Below are 13,634 nucleotides of genomic sequence, written 5' to 3' on the forward strand. Positions count from 1 at the left end.
TATCAAAGACCTCTATCAGGTCACCCCTCAGCCTTCTCTTTTCCAGAGAAAAGGGTGCAGCCTGTCCAGCCTTTCCTGCTAAGTATATTCTCTCAGTTCTGGTATCATCCTTGTAAATCTTCTTTGCACCTTCTCCTTTTTATAATATGGAGACCAGAACTGTGCACAGTACTCCAAGTGTGGTCTAACCAAAGTTCTATAAAACTTTAACATAACTTCTCTGCTTTTCAATTCTATCCCTCTAAATAGAGGGAGCTACCTGGATGATAAATCATATTCAAAGAATAAAAACATCATAACAGAGAGCATCCAACTTTCTTCCTTCTTAATTTATCCTCATCAAATCTTAAGTAATTCCAAAATTATGGTGGGTTAACTAAGATTTGATGTTCATCGCTAACTGGCCAAAAGGAACATTTTCACGAGTTGGGGTTTGATGCATCACAGGGATTGTCTCACACACACTGCAGGACAGTCCAACACTGGACGTGCAAAATTTTCACACTGTATCCGCTTAAAACTGAAAAACATCCAGCATCTAATCTTAGAGCACCCAAACTTGGGGCTGTGTCTGAAGTGTTTTTTGAGCTGTACAACAAAGGGGGAGGGGTGGTCAGGACTGTGAATGGAACTATTGGTGATAGGGAGCAACGGCATTACCATCGCCGAATCGCCCACCATCAACATCCTGGGGGTCACCATTGACCAGAAAATTAACTGGACCAGCCACATAAATACTGTGGTTACAAGAGCAGGTCAGAGGCTGGGTATTCTGCGGCGAGTGACTCACCTCCTGACTCCCCAAAGCCTTTCCACCATCTACAAGGCACAAGTCAGGAGTGTGATGGAATACTCTCCACTTGCCTGGATGAGTGCAGCTCCAACAACACTCAAGAAGCTCGGCACCATCCAGGCCAAAGCAGCCCGCTTGATTGGCACCCCATCCACCACCCTAAATATTCACTCCCTTCACCACCGGCGCACTGTGGCTGCAGTGTGTACCATCCACAGGATGCACTGCAGCAACTCGCCAAGGCTTCCTCGACAGCACTTCCCAAACCCATGACCTCTACCACCTAGAAGGACAAGAGCAGCAGGTACATGGGAACAACACCACCTGCACATTCCCCTCCAAGTCACACACCATCCCGACTTGGAAATATATCGCCGTTCCTTCATCATCGCTGGTTCAAAATCCTGTAACTCCCTTCCCAACAGCACTGTGGGGACTGCAGCGGTTCAAGAAGGCGGCTCACCACCACCTTCTCAAGGGCAATTAGGGATGGGCAATAAATGCCAGCGACACCCACATTCCATGAACGAATAAAAAAAAATGTAAGATGAACAATTAAAAGTATGAGACAAAATTAAAGCAATTTTTAAGTACACACAAAGACAACCGAGACACGGCCACCTAACAATGTAGCTCAGTGAAGCTCCTGCTGTCAGTCCAGAGCAGGAAGAGTGAACCTTTATTGCTAACGTCCAGCAGTTTATCCAAGGTCACTCACAATCCAACTGGTAATGTTCGATCAGTAAATGGGAGCCACTTAGAAGTTTTAAATATTCCAAATGAAACAAGTCATTGCCTAAACTTAACACACGTCTTTGGTCCCACTGCTACAGGATGTGCAGCACTTGGCATATCTGCCTGGTGGAATCTATTCCACTTCTGCAGGTAAAACATCAACAATATAGTCTCCCAGAAAGTCTTCAAACCAAACAAATTAAACAAAAATATCAGCGGTATACAAAGCCAGAACAGCTTGGAAACGCTGCAAGCGATGCTTTTCTGCTCAAAATAATAAATGTATGATAAGTATTTCACAAGTCTACCCAAATCCTGGAAGGGAACGGGAGGTCCCTGCACTTAAATTTTTACTTTGCTATGAGATTATTTAAGAATTTAAATTAAGTAACTTCAACCGCTCCAACCCAGCCCTTCCACAGATCACGTACAATCTGACCATGTACAGCCCTGCTCACCCCAGGTCTGCAGCTCTCTGTTGGTTTATAGTCATGATGTGGAGATGCCGGTGATGGACTGGGGTGTACAAATGTAAGGAATCTAACAACACGAGGTTAGAGTCCAACAGTTTTATTTGAAAATCACAAGCTTTCGGAGGCTTTCTCCTTCGTCAGGTGAGTGTCGGATTCCTTGAAAATTACCGCATATATAGTCATAGAACAATGCCTGGTGATTACAGATAATCTTTCCAACTGCCCGTTATCTAGGCCATCAAATGAATTGAATAGTGTTCAGACAGAGAAACATTAGATACCAGACTACTGAATATACAAACGGCCAGAACCAAAGACAGAGAGGGAGAGAGAGAGAGAAACATCCGAAAGGGAGAGAATGACCAGTTGTATTAAAAAGATAACTTTTTTTTCCCCGCTGGTGGGGTTACGTGTAGCGCGACATGAACCCAAGATCCCGGTTGAGGCCGTCCTCATGGGTGCGGAACTTGGCTATCAATTTCTGCTCGACGATTTTGCGTTGTCTTGTGTCTCGAAGGCCGCCTTGGAGAACGCTTACTCGAAGATCGGAGGCTGAATGTCCTTGACTGCTGAAGTGTTTTCCGACTGGGAGGGAACCCTCCTGTCTGGTGATTGTTGCGCGGTGTCCGTTCATCCGTTGTCGCAGCGTCTGCATGGTCTCGCCAATGTGCCATGCTCCGGGGCATCCTTTCCTGCAATGTATGAGGTAGACAACGTTGGCCGAGTCACAGGAGTATGAACCATGTACCTGGTGGTTGGTGTCCTCTCGTGTGATGGTGGTTTCTGTGTCGATGATCTGACATGTCTTGCAGAGGTTGCCATGGCAGGGTTGTGTGGTGTCGTGGACACTGTTCTCCTGAAAGCTGAGTAATTTGCTGCGAACGATGGTCTGTTTGAGGTTGGGTGGCTGTTTGAAGGCGAGCAGTGGAGGGCGTGGGGATGGCCTTAGCGAGGTGTTCGTCGTTATCGATGACATGTTGAAGGCTGCGGAGAACATGGCGCAGTTTCTCCGCTCCAGGGAAGTACTGGACGACGAAGGGTACTCTGTTGGTTGCGTCCCGTGTTAGTCTCCTGAGGAGGTCTATGCGATTTTTCGCTGTGGCCCGTCGGAACTGTCGATCGATGAGTCGAGCGTCATATCCCGTTCTTACGAGGGCGTCTTTCAGCGTCTGTAGCTGTCCGTCGCGTTCCTCCTCGTCTGAGCAGATCCTGTGTATTCGCAGGGCCTGTCCATAGGGGATGGCCTCTTTGACGTGGTTAGGGTGGAAGCTGGAAAAGTGGAGCATCGTGAGGTTGTCCGTGGGCTTGCGGTAGAGTGAGGTGCTGAGGTGCCCGTCTTTGATGGAGATTCTTGTGTCTAAGAAAGAAACCGATTCTGAGGAGTAGTCCGTGGTGCGCTTGATGGTGGGATGGAACTTCTTGATGTTATTGTGTATTCTCTTCAGTGATTCTTCGCCGTGGGTCCATAGGAAGAAAATGTCGTCGATGTATCTGGTGTATAGCATTGGTTGGAGGTCCTGTGCAGTGAAGAAGTCCTGCTCGAACTTGTGCATGAAAATGTTGGCGTATTGGGGTGTGAATTTGGTCCCCATGGCTGTTCCGTGTGTTTGGGTAAAGAACTGGTTATCGAAGGTGAAGACATTGTGATCCAGGATGAAGCGGATGAGTTGTAAGATGGCGTCTGGAGATAGGCTGTTGTTGGTGTTGAGTATTGATGCTGTCGCAGCAATGCCGTCATCGTGGGGGATACTGGTGTAGAGTGCCGAGACGTCCATCGTGGTGAGAAGTGTTCCTGGTTCAACTGGTCCGTGGGTGCTGAGTTTTTGTAGGAAGTCTGTAGTGTCGCGACAGAAGCTGGGGGTTCCCTGTATGATGGGTTCCAGGATGCCCTCGACGTATCCAGAGAGGTTCTCACACAGGGTTCCGTTGCCTGATACGATAGGACGTCCGATGCGTTGGCTTTGTGTATCTTTGGGAGGCAGTAGAAGTCTCACACGCGGGGAGTACGTGGGATGAGAGCGTGTAGGATGCTTTGAATGATGCCATCCCCTATGGACAGGCCCTGCGAATACACAGGAACTGCTCAGACGAGGAGGAACGCGATGGACACCTACAGACGCTGAAAGACACCCTCGTAAGAACGGGATATGACGCTCAACTCGTCGATCGACAGTTCCGACGGGCCACAGCGAAAAATCGCATAGACCTCCTCAGAAGACAAACACGGGACGCAACCAACAGAGTACCCTTCGTCGTCCAGTACTTCCCCGGAGCGGAGAAACTGCGCCATGTTCTCCGCAGCCTTCAACATGTCATCGATGACGATGAACACCTCGCTAAGGCCATCCCCACGCCTCCACTACTCGCCTTCAAACAGCCACCCAACCTCAAACAGACCATCGTTCACAGCAAATTATCCAGCTTTCAGGACACCACACAACCCTGCCACGGCAACCACTGCAAGACATGCCAGATCATCGACACAGATACCACCATCACACGAGAGGACACCAACCACCAGGTACATGGTTCATACTCCTGTGACTCGGCCAACGTTGTCTACCTCATACGTTGCAGGAAAGGATGCCCCGGAGCATGGTGCATCGGCGAGACCATGCAGACACTGCGACAACGGATGAACGGACACCGCGCAATAATCGCCAGACAGGAGGGTTCCCTCCCAGTCGGGGAACACTTCAGCAGTCAAGGACATTCAGCCTCCGATCTTCGAGTAAGCGTTCTCCAAAGCGGCCTTCGAGACACAAGACAACGCAAAATCGTCGAGCAGAAATTGATAGCCAAGTTCCGCACCCATGAGGACGGCCTCAACCGGGATCTTGGGTTCATGTCGCGCTACACATAACTCCACCAGCGGGGAAAAAAAAGTTATCTGTTTTTAATACAACTGGTCATTCTCTCTCTTTCTCTTCCTTTCGGATGTTTCTCTCTCTCTCTCTCTCCCTCTCTGTCTTTGGTTCTGGCCGTTTGTATATTCAGTAGTCTGGTATCTAATGTTTCTCTGTCTGAACACTATTCAATTCATTTGATGGCCTAGATAACGGGCAGTTGGAAAGATTATCTGTAATCACCAGGCATTGTTCTATGACTATATATGCGGTAATTTTCAAGGAATCCGACACTCACCTGACGAAGGAGAAAGCCTCCGAAAGCTTGTGATTTTCAAATAAAACTGTTGGACTATAACCTGGTGTTGTAAGATTCCTTACATTGGTTTATAGTGCCACTACTGGCCGGCCAGAAGATTGCAACAGGAAACAAGCAACAGCCCATCCATATAAATAAGGATCATAGTATCATCGTAGGGACAGCACGGAGGAAGGCTATTCAGCCCATCATGTTTGTGCTGGCTCTTTGAAAGAGCTATCCATTTACTACCACTCCCCTGCTCTTTCCCCATAGCCCTGCAAATGTTTTTCCTTCAATTATTGATCCAATTCCCTTTTGAAAGTTACTATTGAATCTGCTTCCACCACCCTTTCAGGCAGTGAATTCCAGATCATAACAATTTGCTGCATAAAAAGATGTTTCCTCATGTCACCTCTGGTTCTTTTGCCAATCAACTTAAATCTGTGTCCTCTGGTTACCGACCCCTCTGTCACTGGAAACTGTTTCTATTTACTCTGTCAAAACCGTTCATGATTTTGAACACCTCTTTCAAATCTCCTCTTAACCTTCTCTGCTCTAAGAACAACCCCAAATTCTCCAGTCTCTCCACATAACTCAAGTCCCTCATCCCTGGTACCATTCCAGTAAATCTCTTCTGCACTCTCTCTAAGGCCTTAACATCCTTCCTAAAGTGTGGTGCCCAGAATCGAACACAATACTCCACCTGAGGCCTAACCAGTGTTTTATGAAGGTTCAACATAACTTCCTTGCTTTTATACTCCATGCCTATACTAATAAAACCAAGGATCCCATATGCTTTTTTAACAGCCTTCTCAACTTGTCCTGTCACCTTCAAAGATTTGTGTACATACACCCCAGGTCTCTCTGTTCCTGCACTCCCTTTAAAATTGTACCATTTAGTTTAAATTGCCTTTCCTCAATCTTCCTACCAAAATGTATCACTTCACACTTATCTGTGTTAAATTTCATTTGCCATGTGTCTGCCCATTTCACTCGTCTGTCTATGTCCTTCTGAAGTCTGTTACCATCCTCCACATTGTTTGCTACACTTCCGAGTTTCGTGTCATCTGCAAACTTTGAAATTATACCATGTATATCCAAGTCCAGGTCATTAATATATATCAAAAAAAGCAGTGGTCCTAATACTGACCCCTGGGGAATCCCACTGTATACTTCCCGCCAGTCTGAAAAACAACCATTCACCACTACTCTGCTTTCTGTGCCTTAGCGATTTTTGTATCCATGCTGCCTCTGTCCCTTTAATTTGTTTTTTATTCGTTCATGGGATGTGGGCGTCACTGGCAAGGCCAGCATTTATTGCCCATCCATAATTGCCCTTGAGAAAGTAGTGGTGAGCCGCCTTCTTGAACCGCTGCAGTCCGTGTGGTGAAGGTTCTCCCACAGTGCTGTTAGGAAGGGAGTTCCAGGATTTTGACCCAGCGATGATGAAGGAATGGCGATATATTTCCAAGTAGGGATGGTGTGTGACTTGGAGGGGAACGTGCAGGTGGTGGTGTTCCCATGTGCCTGCTGCCCTTTCCTTCTAAGTGGTACAGGTCATGGGTTTGGGAGGGTTTTGAATTTAATCCCATGGGCTTTAATTTTGCTTACAAGTCTTAATTTTGCTTAAAAGTACTTTTATCAAACACCTTTTGAAAGTCTTTATACACATCACAAAGTCTTTATACACAACGTCTCTGCTACTTCATCAAAGAAGTCAATTAAGTTAGTCAAACACAATTTTCCTTTAACAAATCCGTGCTGACATTCATTTATCAGCCCATACTTTTCCAAGTGCCAATTAATTTTGTCCTGGGTTATTGACTCAAAGTTTTCCCACCACCGACGTTAAGCTGACTGGCCTGTTTATCACTCTCCCCTTTTTTGAACAGGGGTATAACATTTGCAATCCTCCAGTTCTCTGGCACCGTCCCCATATCTAAGGAGGATTAGAAGATTGTGGCCATCCTACTTCCCTCAGTAACCTAGGGTGCATCTCATCTGGACCGGGTGACCTTTCTACTTTGACTACTGCCAACCTTTTAAGCACCTCCTCTTTATTTTTATCTTATCCAATATCGCTGCTACTTCCTCCTTTACTGCTACAATGGCAGCATCCTCTTCTCTAGTGAAGACTGATGCAAAGTATTCATTTAGTACCTCAGCCATGCCCTCTGGCAGCACAAGATCTCTTTTTTTGTCCCTAATCGGCCCCACCCTTCCTTTGACTACTCTTTTACTATTTATATGTTTATAAAAGACTTTTGGGTTCCCTTTATGTGACCGCTAATCTATTGTCATACTCTCTCTAAAATGAGGTTTAACCATTTTCAGCATAGATTTATGGGGATGGAGATGGAGAGAAAAGGAGCGAGGAAAAAGGAATCGGCAAAGAGAGACGGGGGGCAACAGTGAGGGAAGCATAGAAGGAGGAAACAGGAAGGTCGAAATAGTGAAGGGAGACAAGGAGCAACAGTGAGGGAGGGGAAAAAGCGAGGGCCCTTTGTTGTTCAGCTCCTCTGAATGGATCAGGTCAAAAATTAACTGCACTTATTAAACATGGCTGCTCATAAACATCTGCCTTTGTACACGAGAGAAAGAGTGTGTGTGTGAGTGAGAGAGAGAGAGAGAGAGAGAGAGAGAAGTTTAAACACGGGGAGAGACAAAGAGAAGTTGAGCGAGAAATAGATCAATCATACAGGGACAGAGTAATTGCAATTCATACACACAGAATCATAAACTTTATCCAGCATAGAAGGAGATTTCTCAACCTATCATGTCTGTGCTGGCTTTTTACTAGAGCAATCCCAAACTAATCCCACTGCCCCGCTCTCTCCCCATAGCCCTGTATCAATCCCAAACTAATCCCACTGCTCTGCTCTCTCCCCATAGCCCTAAATTATCATCTGCCTCAAATATGTAACAATTTCCCTCTCTGCCTCAACCACTCATTGTGGTGAAAAGATGGGGGTAGAGCGATTGTGGATAGAAAAAGAGAAAGGAGATGAGAGAGAGATTGGGGTAGAGAGAGAGAGAAAGATTGGGGTAGAGAGAGAGAGAGAAAGATTGGGGTAGAGAGAGAGAGAGACTGGGGTATAGAGAGAGAGAGAGATTGGGGTATAGAGAGAGAGAGATTGGGGTATAGAGAGAGAGAGTGAGAGAGAGAGGCGAGAGAGAGAGAGATTGGGGTAGAGAGAGAGATTGGGGTAGAGAGAGAGATTGGGGTAGAGAGAGAGATTGGGGTAGAGAGAGAGATTGGGGTAGAGAGAGAGAGAGAGAGAGAGAGAGATAGGGGTAGAGAGAGAGATAGGGGTAGAGAGAGAGATAGGGGTAGAGAGAGAGATAGGGGTAGAGAGAGAGAGAGAGAGAGAGAGAGAGAGAGAGAGAGATTGAGATTGATTGGGGCAGAGCTGCTTCATCAATGACCTTCCCTCCATCATAAGGTCAGAAGTGGGGATGTTCGCTGATGATTGCAGTGTTCAGTTCCATTCGCAACCCCTCAGCTATTGAAGCTGTGCCCGCATGCAGTAAGACCTGGACAACATCCAGGCTTGGGCTGATAAGTAGCAAGTAACAGTCACGCCAGACAAGTGCCAGGCAATGACCATCTCCAACAAGATTCCAACCACCTCCCCTTGACATTCAACGGCATTACCATCGCCAAATCCCCACAATCAACATCCTGGGGGTCACTATTGACTAGAAACGTAACTGGACCAGCCACATAAATACTGTGGCTACAAGAGCCGATCAGAGGCTGGATATTCTATGGCGAGTGACACACCTCCTGATTCCCCAAAGCCTTTCCACCATCTACAAGGCACAAGTCAGCAGTCTGATGGAATACTCTCCAATTGCCTGGATGAGTGCAGCTCCAACAACACTAAAGAAGCTCGAAATCATCCAGGACAAAGCAGCCTGATTGGCACCCCATCCACCATCTTAAACATTCACTCCCTCCACCACTGGCACACCGTGGCTGCAGTGTGAACCATCCACAAGATGCACTGCAGCAACTTGCCAAGGCTTCTTCAACAGCACCTCCCAAACCCACGACCTCTACCACCTAGAAGGACACGGGCAACAGACTTTTGGGAACACCACTTCCTGCACGTTCCCCTTCAAGTCACACACTATCCTGACTTGGAAATATATCGCCGTTCCCTCATCATCGCGGGGTCAAAATCCTGGAACTCCCTAACTAACAGCACTGTGGGAGAACCTTCACCACACGGACTGCAGTGGCTCAAGAACGCTGCTCACCACCACCTTCTCAAGGTGGCCTTGCCAGCAATGCCCAAATCCTACGAATTAATATAAAAAAAGAGAGAAATGGGCGTAGAGAGAGAAATGGATGTAGAGAGAGTTAGAGAGAGGGAGAAAAAAAAGTGAAGAGAATCACAGCCACACACAAGAACAGAGCTTGGTTTTGGTTATTTGCGGTCAGGTGATTTTGACATGTAAGTGGAGCCAGCCATGAGGATATACTTACAAAATATGAAAACAAAATAATTTTGCACCAACAAAACTAGGTGTGCCCACTCCTGCCAGGTAACAGTAGGGGTGCTACAATTGTCCTCAGTGTCTCTAGGCTAGAGGGAGCAAAATAGGCGAGGGTTCATGCTCCAGATCGCTATCCAGAATCCCCCCCCTATTGAAAGTACTCACGGGCATACGCTGAGGACACAATTGGTCTTGGCTGCAATGGCCTTCCACAGTTGAACAGCCCATGCAGCAAGGATCTCAGATGAATAATGGTTGCTTGGATGAAGTATTAGAGAGCACCGGGAGCCCATGTAACTGGAGCCCAGCGAGGAATGGAGTGTGCGGAAGGAAAAAAAAATCTTTCTGTAGCATTTGGCTCCAAACACACAGAAATGCGTATATATATTCCAGGAATTGCTGAGGATGCTGGCTCCAGCTTGAATCTGCTCGACAACTGATTCCAGGCCTTGTGCCTTTGTGATTCATGGGGCAGGTTTGGATATGGCTGTACCTTGGTCCAACTCGGCCAGTGATCCAGAGAAACTCTGCCAACACGATCCGTGACTGTGAAACCAGAAATACAGGCTCAAAAAAAAAGAGGGAAGCAGGAATTAACAGAAATCAGAAAGCAACAAGGGAAAAGTTCTGTGATCAGAAATGACACAAATTGCATTTCAGTATTTTGCTCTCTGACTAACCTTCCCAACCACTGAGGTCTCTGTCCTTTCCATAGTTCAACTGCCACTCTTCTAACTGCCCTTTACACATCCTGATTGATGAGTGCTGGACTGAGCAGTTGATGCTCTTGTCCTCCCCTCTAACCAAGGCTAAATCCCATAACCACTGAGTTGGATTGGGAACACAGTGATGTTGTTCACTGGGGTACTTACCGTGCAGTTCGCTCCTTCACGTTTGTATCTTCTATCCCATTTTCTTTGCCAGTAGTCGGCGACCAGGACTACCCAGGCACATCTCCCTCTCATAGCCCTTACCCCTCTTGGAGAAGTTGCAGCCTCGGTTCAGCAGCCGCTCTCAATGTAGCTCGGATGGGGGAAAATGCAACACTTCCCCCCAACATGACGCTTGTGAAAGATTGAACTACAGCAAGGACACAGCCAAAGCTGCCCTAAGCTACTGCTGCCACATAAATAGGACATTACCTCACAGTTAATGACCTACACAACCCCGAGAGCAATACATCATCCTCCACCTGTGCTTTTTAATCCCATAAGCACACAGGCAGGATTTTCATTAACCCTCATTTCCATGACAAGACACAGGAGCTTTAAATAAGAGCAGACAGGATTTATCACTGAACCCGGGACCAGGAAGTGAGCTGCCCCAGTCCCCAGTACTGACCAACCCCTCCCATCGCACCCAACCTTGCTTTCCCACTGCAGGTCTTCTCACCATTTACCTTCATTTTGCACCTTTCTTTTTCTCTCTCTCTATTTTCAAAGACACAGGTACAGTGTACAGTACGGAAAATTAAACTCCGGCTTTGGACTAAAGTAGTATAACATTTGATACCCAATGAACCGATCAAACCTGCAAATCTGCCAGGCTAGCCGCTGGGAGGAGAATTCTGGGGTTACATGGTGGGTTTTCTTACTTTACGAAACCACTAGCACTGTTCAAAAACAATTTCACGCCTCTCAAGGCGGTGATTAGTTGCAATGAGCTCCATGGGCACTGGCCGCCTCCCCCCTCCACCCCGTACCTCAGCCAGCCACGCCCGATAACTCACCCAGCAACACCCCCCTCAGTACCTCACCCAGCAACACCCCCTCAGTACCTCACCCAGCAACACCCCCCTCAGTACCTCACGCAGCAACATCCCCCTCAGTACCTCACCCAGCAACACCCCCCTCAGTACCTCACCCAGCAACACCCCCCTCAGTACCTCACCCAGCAACACCCCCCTCAGTACCTCACTCAGCAGCATCCCCCTCAGTACCTCACTCAGCAGCACCCCCCTCAGTACCTCACCCAGCAACACCCCCCTCAGTACCTCACCCAGCAACACCCCCCTCAGTACCTCACCCAGCAACACCCCCCTCAGTACCTCACCCAGCAACAATCCCCTCAGTACCTCACCCAGCAACACCCCCCTCAGTACCTCACCCAGCAACACCCCCCTCAGTACCTCACCCAGCAACACCCCCCTCAGTACCTCACCCAGCAACACCCCCCTCAGTACCTCACCCAGCAACACCCCCCTCAGTACCTCACCCAGCAACACCCCCCTCAGTACCTCACCCAGCAACACCCCCCTCAGTACCTCACCCAGCAACACCCCCCTCAGTACCTCACCCAGCAACACCCCCCTCAGTACCTCACCCAGCAACACCCCCCTCAGTACCTCACCCAGCAACACCCCCCTCAGTACCTCACCCAGCAACAATCCCCTCAGTACCTCACCCAGCAACACCCCCCTCAGTACCTCACCCAGCAACACCCCCCTCAGTACCTCACCCAGCAACACCCCCCTCAGTACCTCACCCAGCAACAATCCCCTCAGTACCTCACCCAGCAACACCCCCCTCAGTACCTCACCCAGCAACACCCCCCTCAGTACCTCACCCAGCAACACCCCCCCTCAGTACCTCACCCAGCAACACCCCCCTCAGTACCTCACCCAGCAACACCCCCCTCAGTACCTCACCCAGCAACATCCCCCTCAGTACCTCACCCAGCAACACCCCCCTCAGAAACACCCCCCTCAGTACCTCACCCAGCAGCACCCCCCCTCAGTACCTCACCCAGCAGCACCCCCCTCAGTACCTCACCCAGCAACACCCCCCTCAGAAACACCCCCCTCAGTACCTCACCCAGCAACACCCCCCTCAGTACCTCACCCAGCAACATCCCCCTCAGTACCTCACCCAGCAACACCCCCCTCAGAAACACCCCCCTCAGTACCTCACCCAGCAGCACCCCCCCTCAGTACCTCACCCAGCAGCACCCCCCCTCAGTACCTCACCCAGCAGCACCCCCCTCAGTACCTCACCCAGCAGCACCCCCCCTCAGTACCTCACCCAGCAACAATCCCCTCAGTCCCTCACCCAGCAACACCACACCCCCCAACACCTCACCACCTTCTCCGCTGCAGCGTTACAGAGTTCTCTGTAGCCAACGTCCACTCTGCTTCACCCAAGGTGAGAGCCCAGTGGGAAAGAAACAGAGCCGCAGCTTCAACTTAGAAGCCCCTAATGATACCTGTTGTAATTCCAGCATTTCAACAGTGCCTACATTTCAAGAGTACTTAATTGGCTGTAAAGCACTTTGGGACGTCCTGAGATCGTGAAAGACGCTATATAAATGCAAATTTTTCTTTCTTTATCTGTGAGCTGACAACAGGTCTGAACCATCTGTGAGCTGTGAGATTGTTTGGCGAAATGCATCAAATCAAGGACCAAGGACACCATCAATAAGTAAATTCCCAGCTCTGCCCTGAGTGCCCAGATTACAGAATCTATTAGTGAGGAAACGACTGGTTATTACCAGCAGTGATAGCACCTGGGGAATCACTCCCATCAGTGATCTGACACATTTACACTGCAGCTGAGGGGGAGGGGGGGGAGAGGGGGAGGGGGAGGGGGGAGGGGGGGAGAGGGGGGAGAGGGGGAGGGGGAGGGGGGGAGAGGGGGAGGGGGAGGGGGGAGGGGGGGGGAGGGGGAGGGGGAGGGGGAGGGGGGGGAGAGGGGGAGGGGGAGGGGGAGGGGGGGAGAGGGGGAGGGGGAGGGGGAGGGGGGGAGAGGGGGAGGGGGGGGAGAGGGGGAGGGGGAGGGGGGAGGGGGAGGGGGAGGGGGAGGGGGAGGGGGGGAGAGGGGGAGAGGGGGAGGGGGGGAGAGGGGGAGGGGGGGAGAGGGGGAGGGGGGGAGAGGGGGAGGGGGGGAGAGGGGGAGGGGGGGAGGGAGAGTGGGGGGGAGGGAGAGGGGGTGGGGGGGAGGGAGAGGGGGTGGGGGGGAGGGAGAGGGGGAGGGGGAGGGGGGGGGAGG

General features: G+C 49.6%; 1 protein-coding gene across 5 annotated transcripts in view; it reads right to left on the reverse strand.

Annotated features, from left to right (window-relative positions):
- The window catches only part of LOC137301557 (rho GTPase-activating protein 32-like), a 469,652-nt gene that overhangs the window by 124,962 nt on the left and 331,056 nt on the right, over positions 1-13,634 (reverse strand). The gene's annotated exons all lie outside the window — the stretch shown is intronic.

Source organism: Heptranchias perlo, chromosome 33, assembly GCF_035084215.1.
Source record: "Heptranchias perlo isolate sHepPer1 chromosome 33, sHepPer1.hap1, whole genome shotgun sequence".
In the NCBI taxonomy this organism is placed as follows: domain Eukaryota; kingdom Metazoa; phylum Chordata; class Chondrichthyes; order Hexanchiformes; family Hexanchidae; genus Heptranchias; species Heptranchias perlo.